The sequence below is a fragment of the Excalfactoria chinensis genome, chromosome Z (genome assembly GCF_039878825.1).
Source record: "Excalfactoria chinensis isolate bCotChi1 chromosome Z, bCotChi1.hap2, whole genome shotgun sequence".
Taxonomy (NCBI): Eukaryota; Metazoa; Chordata; class Aves; order Galliformes; family Phasianidae; genus Excalfactoria; species Excalfactoria chinensis.
The window spans coordinates 72,928,861-72,940,327 of record NC_092857.1 but is presented as its reverse complement, the minus strand read 5'-3'; the positions used below and the strand labels follow the sequence as shown (position 1 = coordinate 72,940,327).

The 11,467-nt window shown below is 47.0% G+C and overlaps 1 pseudogene; it reads right to left on the bottom strand.

The window, feature by feature from the left end:
- Window positions 1–9,304: 9,304 nt before the first annotated feature.
- LOC140264404 (kinesin-like protein KIF2A pseudogene) lies at window positions 9,305–11,227 on the bottom strand (annotated as a pseudogene).
- Window positions 11,228–11,467: the final 240 nt, after the last annotated feature.

Sequence of the window (11,467 nt, the reverse complement as noted above, 5' to 3'; positions counted from 1 at the left end):
TGTGCTGTGTATTCAAACGAAAAGATGCTGCTCTTAATGGGAAAGGGATTCTCCTGCAAACAGCTGTCATAGATAAAGAAGCAGAAGAGAGCCAGCAATATTTAGAGACATCTTTCTTGGAGCACAAGAGCTCTTGATTCCCATGTTCAAGACAGAGGGCACAGAAGGCAGGAGATGAGCATGGCTGAGCCAGGACCTCCCAGTCCAACCGAAACGTAAGGGGGAATGCACAGCCAGTGGAAGTAGAGACACACATCCTGGGGATACTTGGATACCAACAGAAGCATAGGAATGGGATCAGGAAAGTTAAGCTGATGCAGGCAAGGGATTCTAATGGGTGCACGAAGAACATGTGTAAGAAGGAAACTGCATTCCCTCTGATGAATGAGAAAGGATATCTGCAAACAGACAACATGGAAAATGCCGAGGTACAACTTTATCTTAGTTTTCAACAATTGCTCCTCCCATACTGTTTGTAACAGTTCATTTCCCTCCTCCACTCCCTTCCGCACTTATCATGCAAGTCAGGATGCTAGAGGACGGCGTTCAGAGCTCCCCCTAGCCAACCTAAGAACCCCCACTTACAAGACACCACCCCACCTCAGTCCCCACCCTGCAATGAACACATCAGGTCATATAACCTTTCCTACCCAAATTTACACCCCCCTCCCTGCAGAACACTGATCCCCCTGAGGCTAGTGCACTGCTTGCTTAGAATACATATGATTATAGATATATGTGCAAAATCTTGTTCAGAATACATTTAATAACTTGTTTTGGTGCACCTAATTGGTGTCAGGTGCTATAGTCACTACCTTTTCATTGGGCAAACTAAATCAAGGAACACAGTGTGGGGAGGGATCCCCCACAACACTCTTGCTTCTAAATTGGAGAGATACGGATGTAATGAGCAGATTACTAGATGGATTTGGAAGTGGCTGAATAGATGTATCTAAAGAATTGGTTAACAGCTCAATGTCCAAATGCACAGCAGTAGCAAACAGCATCTCTCAGGAGTCCACACTGAGAGTAATACCATTTAGAAGCTTCATTAATGAGACAGTGGTGTTGCGTGTATCCTCCGCAAGTCTATGGATGACATCAAACTGAGTGGTGAAGTTGAAACAAGAGAAGGAAGGGATGCCATTCAGACAACCCACAAGAAGTCAGCCCATGTGCATCTCGTGAAGCTCAACAAAGTGCAGCACGGCACCCTGCATAAAGGTTGGGGTAATGCCCAACACCTGTAAAGACTGGGAGGGTGACCTGAATGAGAGCAGCACAGTGGATAAGGGCTTAAGAGATGAAAAGCTGGATACGAGCTGGCAACAAGCACTTGCAGCCCAGAGGCAGTCATATTCTGGTCTGCATCCAAAAGAAGCCAACAGGGTGGGGAAGGTGTTTCTCCCCACCTACTCAGCTCTCAGGAGACCCCATGTAGAGTACTGCATCCAGCTGTGGGGTCCTCAGCACAAGAAACATGTAGATCTATTACTGAAAGTGCAGAGAAGTACCACAAGAATGATCAGAGCCACAAAAGTCTCTTCTGTGCAGAAAGACAGAGAACTGAGTTCCTTCGGCCTGCAAAAGAGAAGGCTGGGGGGGAAACCTCATTGAGTCATTTCAATAGTTAAAGTGGGCATATAACAAATACGGAGAAAGACTTCACAGGAGCCTGGATAAGCGGTGGTTGCCCAGAGCTATGGGTGCCCCACACCTAGAGGCAGGTGTTCAAGGCTAGTTTGGTTAGCAGATCTGAACATCCTGATCTAGTGGGAGGTATCCCTGTCTATGGCAGGACAGTTGAAATGAGATAGTCTTTAAGATCCCTTACAGCACAAACTGTTCTCTCAATCGAAAGTAAACATTCATTCATGTGATGCTTAGCATAGCAGTAACTGAGGCTTTCATACAACTAGCGTTAAATCTACAAGTAGTAACATTCAGGATTTTTATTAGACATTCTTAGTCAATTAGAAATCCATCAGCAGAACAGTTTCCTCTTAAAATGCCTTCCTTGTTAGTCGAGGTATAAATGCAGCTAGACCCTTACAGAATCACAGAATCACAGAATCACAGAATTATAGGGGTTGGAAGGGACCTGTAGAGATCATCGAGTCCAACCCCCCTGCCAAAGCAGGCTCCCTACACCACGTCGCACAGGTAGGCGTCCAGGCGGGTCTTGAATATCTCCAGAGAAGGAGACTCCACCACCTCCCTGGGCAGCCTGTTCCAGTGCTCCGTCACCCTCACCGTAAAGAAGTTCTTGCGCACATTCGTGCGGAACTTCCTATGCTGGAGTTTCAGCCCGTTGCCCCTAGTCCTGTCCCCACGCACTACTGAAAAGAGACCAGCCTCGCCACTATAGCTCCCACACCTCAGGTATTTATAAACCTGGATCAAGTCCCCTCTCAGCCTTCTTTTCTCAAGGCTAAACAGACCCAGTTCCCTAAGTCTCTCCTCGTAGGGGAGATGGTCCAGGCCCTTCACCATCTTTGTGGCCCTCCGCTGGACTCTTTCCAAGAGATCCCTGTCTTTTTTGTACTGGGGAGCCCAGAACTGGACACAGTATTCCAGATGAGGCCTCACCAGGGCAGAGTAGAGGGGGAGGATCACCTCCCTTGACCTGCTGGCTACACTCTTTTTAATGCACCCCAGAATGCCATTGGCCTTTTTGGCTACAAGGGCACACTGCTGGCTCATGGCCAACCTGTCGTCCACCAGGACACCCAGGTCCCTCTCAGCAGAGCTCCTCTCCAGCAGGTCTTCCCCCAACCTATACTGGTGTATGCAATTATTTCTACCTTGGTGCAGGACTCTACACTTGCTTTTGTTAAACCTCATCCGGTTTCTTACTGCCCAGCTCTCCAGCCTGTCCAGGTCTCGCTGAATGGCCGCACAGCCTTCAGGTGTGTCAGCCAATCCTCCCAACTTCGTGTCATCAGCAAACTTGCTGAGGGTGGCCACTATCCCCTCATCAAGGTCGTTGATGAAGATGTTGAACAAGACTGGACCCAGCACAGACCCCTGGGGGACACCACTAGTCACAGGCCTCCAGCCAGACACCGCACCGCCAACGACAACCCTCTGCACTCTGCCAGTCAGCCAATTCTCGATCCACTTCACCGTCCACTCATCTATCCCATACTTCCTCAGCTTTGTTATAAGGATGTCGTGGGGGACCGTATCAAAAGCCTTACTGAAATCAAGGTAGACTACATCTACCGCTCTCCCCCCGTCCACCCAGCCAGTGACATCTTCATAAAAGGCCACCAGGTTGGTCGAGCACGACCTCCCCTTGGTGAACCCATGCTGAGTACTCCTGATAACCTCCTTTTCTCCCAGTTGTCTGGAGATGGCATCCAGCACAAGCTGTTCCATCACCTTCCCTGGGACAGAGGTGAGGCTGACTGGCCTATAATTACCCGGGTCATCCTTCTTGCCCTTTTTGAAGACTGGGGTGACATTGGCCATCCTCCAGTCTTCAGGCACCTCCCCAGTTCTCCAAGACCTTTGAAAAATTACAGAGAGCGGCTTAGCAATGACCTCCACCAGCTCTCTCAGCACCCGCGGGTGCACCCCATCAGGTCCCATGGATTTATGGACATTAATGTTTATCCTTATCTTCATCTATCAAACTACATGCAAAAACTTTTAAAGGGTTTAAAAGCAGTTTTAAAGAATATCCTACACCTCTTTGCAGGTTGGTCAACCATGAGAGAGGGAAAAAGAGACATGCAAAGCTTAACTGAGGAAATATCAGAGATGGAAACATTCTTGCTTAGATTTCTTTCTTTAGATGGATGATGGAGTTGTCTTTGATCCCCTCTCCATACAATGACTACATGGAGGATGGCAGACATGAACCCACTCAACAGAAAAGGCCAGGGGTGAGCCATGCTCTATTGAGGGTCAGGAAAAGGAGAAGTGTCACAGGGAGCATCTCCCACCAGCCAAAGACAGGGAGAGTCTGCAAGAGGAGGGAATGAGTATCCAAAGCAAAGTTTGCATTCTGATGTTCTATCTCAAGAGGTTCCTCACAGTGCTTGAAAACCACAAAAATTAGACTACAAACAATGTAAGAAAATCCAGACCAGCATGGTACTCTACTGCTCTAAGTAAGGTCTGTGCAGAGTCAGCTCCCAGGTGATGAGCAAAACCAGTGAAGTCTAACAAATGAGAATGAGTTTAAGCGTCAGTCGCAGGATGAGCCACGGAGGAAAGCAGGCAGGTTATTACACAGCAGCTGTTCAGCTACTGCTTTGTTTCTCAGCATCAAGAACTCAGCACACTCAGATACAATGCCTGTGCTCAGTGGCTGTAGGACTCTGTTTGTAGTCAAAACCCAGTGCTTCTTTCTGACATTCTGATTTAACCACAAGAAGTAGAGAAACATTCCGGTGCATGATGCTGTTCAGCTGCTAGGATTAGGAGAAGGAAGAGAAGGATCGTGATCTTTGGTTCCTTAACACAACTGGAGAGCAGAAATTACCTCAAGTAAAACCTAAGTCCATAAAACTAAGAATGGATCAGATTTTCAGCAAACTTCTGTCCCTTGTAGCAGAGGCAAATTCACATTCCTGGTTAGTCAGCACCCGAACTGCACTCCAAAACACAAAACCAGATAATCTTTCAAACAAAACTGCTTACATTCTGTGCATAAGTGCCAAAACTTTATTCATTTACCGAGGGTGCAGAATCAGCCATTCAAAACTGATCTCATTCAATAAAAGCTTCTTCTGAATTGAATGAGTGGATACAGCCAGGGCTCACAGGATGAGCTGATCCCTCCTTTCCAACAAAGGGAGCAGAAATATGGCTCCTATTGGGCATGGTGGAGACCACGCACTTGGTCTTGTGTTCTCCTTCCTCCTGTTTGCTTCAGGGTGCTTGCATTTTGCTGCTGAGCCCCAAAACAGCATTGAAATGAGGAGGGCAACTCTGCAGCCAGCCCTGTGCCTGACGGAATTGCCAGGAATTCTCGTTCTAGTTTGTAGATGCGTCCCTGCTTGCTGTTTGGACAACACTGTGATGCAGAATCAAACCTTCCTTTGCTTGTTTACCTCTCTACTGAAAGTTCCGCATGTAAACAGCATCTCAGCTTTCCTCTTCGGTGTATTTTTTTCCTCTTCATTTGAAATCATCTCCTCTCATGTCACATCCCAGTCTCTTGCTGAGGAAATGATTAGGAGGGCACAAGAAGAAGGACTCAATATAAAGGTAGAAATAAGAGAAAGCTTCAAGGAACATTCCGAGGAATAACAACATTGTTTGCATCAGGTATTCCTTGTAGTGTTAAAGCGGGGAGAGAGGCAGAATACCAGGTGCATTTCTTCAAAACATAATGTCTTTCAACGTACCCTGTGAGATATTACCTGCTTCTGTAGAAAAATAAAAGGAAACTGATTCAAATACCCCACAAATCATGGCTGCAGTGCATGTTTCAAAGAATCGCAGGGTTCTGGGACAAACTAGGAAATGGTACAGTGTGCAATACAATGCTGCCTGACAGCACAGAGGAATTTCAGCCACAGATGCCCAGTTTGAGAAGTGTAGGTATGAAAATTCAGTGTTTTACACGTACTTTTGGAGCTCCAAGATTAAACACATTCCTGGACACAACGATATCCAAAATGCAAAATCAAAGCATCTGTGAAAGTAGAAATATTGATGTACATCACTAAGCATATGTTGCTGACTGAAGCTGTTATTAGCGACAACAGTCAGTCTCTCCTCTGGAAAATCCCAGCTGCCTTGGGCTTTGTCTGAGCAGAAAGACAGAGAAATCTGAGTAATGCCTTGTGAGCTCGCCTCATGATAACAGGCTGAGCTGTAAGACTCCGATAATAATAAAGCCAAAAATACAGGGCTAGATTCAGCCCTGCTTCCTTGATGCTAAATTGAGCAAATTGCACAGCGCCTGCTGCAGAGGCAGGACCAGAAGGCGGCTTGTTCTCCCAGATTGCCTTTGCAGGGTACAGGTTATTTTGATCCATTCATCACAGCCCCCATTTTGCCTGACACCTCAGAACTGAACTGGAAATTGCAGATGCTGTAGCTGGGAATCTGGGGCTCTTCTGGGTTGCACCTCACTTGTTTCCTATCACATAAACACACACAAGAGTGTGTCTCACTAAATATATATAGATATTTAATGGTCTTCCAGCTTGGAAGAATTTCAGTTGCACCTTTCCAAATCTGTTCTGCTGCCAAACTCACAAGTATGATTCCAAGCATTAAGTAACTCCAGAAAGTACTAGAAGAATGGAAAAAAACTGTGCTTTGTGAGACACGTATTACTGCAGGACAACACGATACCGAGAGTCACAGCGAAAAAGGCAGTTTGAATGGAAGAAGCAGATGGAAGGCACGTGAATGTGAAAGCAGAGGGGGAAGCTATTGAATATTTCAGAAAACTAGTGGAGGAATCGATTTTGTTTTTCAGCTGAAATGCATCGGGTTATGGGTTGAACTGTCCTGTTCATTCAAGGGAACACATGGCCATCCAGCTGCCTCAGACAGAGGGAATTCAAACCTTCAAGGAGAACATGTGAGAGTTGGAACAAACAAGGAGAACACCTAACAAGGAGTTCAGCAGATAAGCTGAATCAAACCATGAACACACTGCAGCATGGATCCAACAAAATGAACCAGCAAACTCTAAGGAGTGTGGAAAATAAGAACCTGTTCTACAGCCAAAGCTGTTCCAGGCTCTATCGTCCTAAGCTCAGAACTAGGAAAACAGCAACTGAAAAATAAGAGCTATATATATATGTATATATATGTATGCATATGAACTACATCCCTATGTTTGTGGTAACTACTGTCAATTGCTGACAGAGGATATATACAGATATACATGTTTGGTCCTCGTGAAACACTCAGGCCAAGCAGAGGCCATACAAAGCAGAGGAGGCAGGTAAGACTCCTAGGAATTTTGTCTCACAGTAAAAGCAACATTGAAATCTCCCCTAGAAGTGACAAAGGTAAGAAGAAAGCAGGTTTAAATCCTCACAGCGTAACAGAGTAGCAGTAGTTATGGTCAATCATCAGGCAAAAAATGACTAGATTAGCCATGCTCTGTCTAGACAACAGTTGCTTTGCTTGTTCAGTCAGCTACAGACAGTTATAAACAGAAATGCATCCCATAGGAGTGTTTCAGATGTTTAACAGCCTAAGTGAATGGCTGACCTTACTATAATTAATTAGCAATCTTTATTTAATTGAACACCCGTGGTCACCAGAGCAATGCAAACCTAAAGCTCAGCACACTCATGTGATTCTGGGTTCATTACAAAAGCATGTCTGGTCCAGTAAAAACTAGAAAGAATTTTCATGAAACCTTTGCACCTGGACAGGCTGTGCCCTGTGTATGCGTGTGAATACGCCTAACCAACATTTCCAGATCCCAAGAACAGAGGGGTCCTGCAGCTACAAACTCATGGAAGCCAGACACAATGTCATACCTAAAGTACAGGGAATAGACAGAATGGGTTTTGCACTCTCTATATAAACAGGAGTTAGGTTTAGAAAGCAAAGGAAAACACGTAAATGAAGATCATCAATGAAAGAAAAGAGGTCAACCAACACATCGTGTAACCACGAAAAATGAAGACAGGCTAATTTAGTTAATTCGTTTTGCATCTGCTTTAAACAGCAGCAGGGTGTGCTCATGAGTCACTGTGAGCTTCATGTGAGCAGCCCCCCGAATGTGAGTATAAACAAAGAATAAAATTCATTTTCCTACTCACTGCAAACCACCGCACCCTGGTAAGACTTTGTTCCAGCTCATTAACACCGTGTTTATAGAACTGTGCCCAACTCAATTAATTCATAGCCCCTTTTGCCAAAACAGTTCATGCTAATGATTTATAACTAATGCACGGCCGCAGCTGAGAATAGCAAGAACTTAGACCTGGAGCAAGCACGGCGACAGCCCAAAGAGCAAACCTACCATGTGCCCTGCATGGGAGACACGTCCTGCACCAGCTGGAAGTGACCGTGCCACTTCCAAGGGACTGCAGAGCCAGCGTGCTCCCACAGACGGCCCCACACCACGGGTACCAGGCCTTTACACCTGGTCCATTGCGGAGTCCAGCACCTCACATAGAAGAATCCAAGGGAAATGCCAGGGAAGGAACCTCAGCAACACTTCTAGAAAGGAGAAAACCCTTCTGTTGTAAATCCCTGCATACAACACACCTGTATCTTAATCTGGCAAGTAGTACCTATGTCTCATTGCATCTCTGAACGCTACAGGCTGCTGAAACCAGGAATGCCGAAACAAGCAGAATACCAATACACAAATGCTTGCAAGGTGCACTGAAGCTGAAAAGCACAGCATATTATTACTGCTAGGAGATGACCGGCATTTAAACAACACTCGGTGTCTAATAATTTCATCATTGAAAGCAAATTCCTGGCCTCCTTGAAAGCCTGCTCAAGTCCTTCCATTGACTGTCTCACCCACTGGATCAGATGATTCAACTGCTCAGCAGGATAAATGGGTGGATGGGACCAACAGCCAGAGAGAGATTAGACAGTGTGAGAAAGCAGGGAGATTACCACCAACTAATTAGATACAATTTACACTATTTAATTTCTTCCACTTATTTACCTTTTCAAGAACTTACACTAATTAATTTCTTTCTTCAATAACACGCATAGATATGAGCCTGATGCTTTAACCCCTAAGAAGAGCGAGTTTTGCAGGGCATGCCATTGGGAGAAAGCACTGCCTCACACCATGAGCAGCATTTGCACTGATATGCACTGCATCAGATGGAGCACTGATGGATGCACTCATCAGGTCTCCGATACCGGGCACCATCCTGCTGCTTCCCTCTGCAAGCCCTGCAGGCACAGCTTCTCCTCCTAACCTGGGAACGCAACTTTTCTCTTGTTGGATTTTGACAGAACCCTTGAGGGGCCACATCTAGGCAGGTACTGATGAATATCTGCGTGTGTGTGTGTATATATGCATATAATTTTACAGGCGCGAGAGGGGAAACCTGCCCACATGATGTGAGATATATTCTCTGTAAATTCTTAGCTTTTCCTACAGGTTTGATCCTCACAACTGCAGAGTTTAACTTGCTGCAATGAAAAACACCTGGCAAAAAACAACAGGGCTATTCTCCTACAGGTTTCAACTACTATTTTCAAGGAATAAAAACTCAACCAGAATGTTCAGGCAGATGCCATTTAATGTTTCATAAGCACTACAACTGATGGGCAGATGAAGCAGTGGCAGCGAACAGCTCTCTGCACCCACCAGCCTCAGAAGCTGGGGTTCTGGCACAGCTTACATTGCACGGGACCTCTTAGTGCAGCTCTGGTTCCTGTCCTGTTCCTCCTTGTCCTGTATCCTCCTTTGGGATAATCTGACCTTTTCTCGAATCTCAGTCAGGATTCCAATTTCTTGATCCAGGAATGACTCAAACTGTGCAGCATATATATCCACATTCCTGACTGTTCTTTCAGCAACCTGTAAGAGTTCTTTCAACCATCGCAGAGATTTCTGATGCTTCTCCGTAACTGTTTCCTCATTTATCTCTTTTCTCTTTTTCAGGTTGTCCCCCTTGCCATTCAGAGTAAGTGCCTTGGGTAACGCTCCCCTGTCTGCCTGCACCCCAAACTGCTGCTGTTGTGGTAAGCTGGACACAACCTGGAAAGGCTGTTTGAGGGAATTTAAATCCACAACCAGCTCCTTCACACGGTTGGCATACCGCAGGGTGTTAAGGGTGTGCTCACAGGATCTTATTCCTGGAGAGACAGTGGCAATCATGCAGGTGTATGAGTTTTCTCCTATAAGAGAGTCCCTCAGGACTTGGGTGAGCTTGCTAGCCCTGAATGGGGTGTGGGCTTTGTTAAGCCCCAATGCCCTGATACATTCCTTGAGTGCCAAGAGGCTTTTATTAATGTCAGTCCCCTCCAGCCTCGTTCGCTTGTCTGCAGTTGTGACATCAGCTCCTCTTTCATTCCCAGCCAGATCAATTAGGGAAAATTTGGCATACAGCTGTCCTCTCCTCTTGAGTATGATCTGGAAGATGGCATGGCTCCGGGAGGACTGAGTGTTGGCTGAAGTCTGGCCTGCCATGCGGCAGTTGCTGCCTGTTTCAATCAGCCTGACGGCATCTTCCACGCTGGTGACCTCTTCTTCACACAGCCCTACCACGTGGGTCTGCTTTTGACCATCTTCTAGCACCCTCAGCTGCTTCTTCCCGTTCAGCAGGTCAAACACTTTGCCTCTATAAATCTCAAAGAAGGCCCCGTAGACCCCAAGCTCCAGTTTCTGATAATTAGGGTACTGCAGCCTGCGGAAGACATCCTCAGCGACCAGGACATAGATTCCTTTGCTAGTGATGCTTCCCCGCATGGTGTGTGTCTTGCCGCTGCCCGTCTGGCCATAGGCAAAGCAGGTGGCCATGCCCCCCTGGAAGATGATATCCACAAGGGGCTGGGCAGTGTGCCTGTACACCAACTCATTGGCAGCATGGCCATCAAAGGCATGGTCAAAGCGGAAGACCTGGTTGTTCAGATACTGTGTGAGATCCAACTTCTGCTTGGCTTCATGCACAGTCACCATGCCCTGGCAGGACACTGTAACCACATCAGTGTCATTGAGCTCGACCTCCCGCTGGTTCAGGGGCCGCTTGCGGATGCACACACTGATGCGGCGCGGCTGACATGGCATGGAGGTCCACGGCGTTTTACCATTCAGGAGGTTGCGGCACTCCTGGATCATGGCCACTATGTCAGTCCTGGCACGGAGTGACGTGCTGTCCTTCTGAACTGGCTTCTCCTGCACATCCAGCTGATGGTATTCCTGCTGTTTCGGCAGCCTTTCCATCTGCCACATGCATGGTGATGCCCACCTGGTTGTGGACTGAGGCTGGGCAACCACAGGGCTCCCGCTGTCCCAACACTCCTCCACATTGATGGGCTGTGGCCGCCTTTCACTCACTGGGCTCCACTTCCTTCTGGCTGGCAGCAAGGTCTCGGCATTGCTTGTCGATCTGCTCCTTGGGGCTAGTTGAGGGTTGAGGTCAAAGATGACCTGGAGATCCACCTGTTTGGCCTTTCTGATTCCCTTCTCAAGCCATTCCACAGTGATACTGGAGGTGCTTTCATGGAGCTTTGTCACTATTGCCTGATGTGGGCTCCCACTGCTGCGCTTGATCTCCACACAACTGCCCAGCTGGATAAGCCCAAACTTGCTGGCCATGCTGTTCGTAGGCCCTGGATACAGATGGGGCAGGCAGTCTTGGGTCTCACTCCTGAGGGCTCAGCGCTCCGGAACCCAGCACCGTGTCACAGTGGTTGCTGTGGAGCTGGAGTCAGCTTAGAAGTGGAACAAAGATGGGCTTTTAATATGCTGCTATGAGTGGAAGGAACATCTAAGGCTGCCATTACCTGAAAATGCCTATTGGAGCATCCGGGCTGGCGTGCAGCTATTGTAACACGT